Source organism: Symsagittifera roscoffensis, chromosome 7 (assembly GCF_963678635.1).
Source record: "Symsagittifera roscoffensis chromosome 7, txSymRosc1.1, whole genome shotgun sequence".
NCBI classification, from domain to species: domain Eukaryota; kingdom Metazoa; phylum Xenacoelomorpha; order Acoela; family Convolutidae; genus Symsagittifera; species Symsagittifera roscoffensis.
In genome coordinates this window covers 7,422,928-7,424,461 of record NC_087068.1, presented here as the reverse complement: position 1 = coordinate 7,424,461, position 1,534 = coordinate 7,422,928, and positions in this window count along the sequence as shown.

Genomic DNA, 1,534 nt, shown 5'->3' with positions numbered 1-1,534 from the left:
AAGTTGACAGGTATTTTTCACTTAAGATAGACCTTGAATTCAAAATTAACAAGAAAGTTTGGTTGCTATGCTAGCAGCATGAAAAGTGCCGACCTCAATAATATAAATCATGAAAGCAAAAAAAAATTAAGATTATTAAGTTCTTGTTCATTATTTAAACTAGTGAACGTAGTGAAGACTCTTATATATGTATTGGTGGATTTTTCAAGAAAAAGTCTTACAATGCTGTAATTGTAATTGAATTCCCGTTTTACATCAAAACATGGCTCCAAGAGTCAACTTTCTTCCTTCTGGCTTGTTGCAAGAGTAATTATATCAGAGATATTACAAACATTTGACCATATAGTGACTTTTGGTTTACAAAGATTGGGAAAAATCGAGATGCTTCGGCAACAGTAATAACTGAAGATGTGCATTCATATTGATGCATTTATGAATACGCATAGGTATAAATGCACCGTTCAAGTTCAATTGAATTTCATCTGAAAGCTTACGTAAATAGCACTCTACAAATACGAACATGGAAATGGCGTGAAAAAAACGTGAACAGTTTTTAGTTTCGAAAGTGGAATTTAATTTATAGATTTTCCTGCAGAACAAAAACTTTAACTATTAATCGAGTTTCCTCAAGTTGGGATTACTTTTGTCAAAAAAGCACATCACAACTGGTTCTCGAAATTCAAAGAGCTTCAAGGGCATATATATGTATATGTATATATATTTTATAAATTCTCAAGCTGAAGTCTTCAAAAAATTGAGGCAGTTTTTTTTGTTTGCTTGCGTGTTAATTACTCTTTACCAACTGTCAGTTGGCTATGGTTTGAATAAGTATAAAGTTGCAACAATACGAGGTCAAACCGCACTGGATAGACGCACCACTTAGTGTAGGTCTGTAGGTCATGAATCGAGACAAGTCTTTATAACTGTTCCAAACTGTTGATGGATTGTGGCAATTTCTGCGCGCATATGCGTGTAATGTAAATTTTATCCGCACTTTAGGTTTGCAGCGGGTTCCGCAACGAGCTAGTAAAGCTATGAATTTTAAAATAGCAAAGAAAACTTCAATTTTGCGAATTGCGCGACAAATATGATTTCAGACTATTGCGGAATATTTGACAATTCGCAGGATACACAGTTTGGCTTTGTTATGAAAATAAAACTCATCCAGTCTTCACTCTGATTTTTCGCATTTTGACAAGTTCAGCTTATTTCTTTTGTTAAAAGGAAGGTTAATTTCACTATTGAACATCAAATGTGTAAGCGACCTTTAATTTTAAAAGTGGAATATAATTTTCAGATTTCCCTGCGGAAAAAAATTTTACCTATTGATTCGGTTGGTTTTCTCAACTTGGGTTGATTTTATCAAAAAATAGTTTAGATTCAGTTATTTCAGTAGTGCAACGAGTTTAAAAGTCTTTTTAAAAAAATTTCCAGTATTCATGTATTTTTTAAATAAGTTTATTTTTTTGTTTCCTTGATTTAACTGACTCTTTTCCAAATGTCTGTTGGGTATGTTAAGTGTGAAAACTTGTAG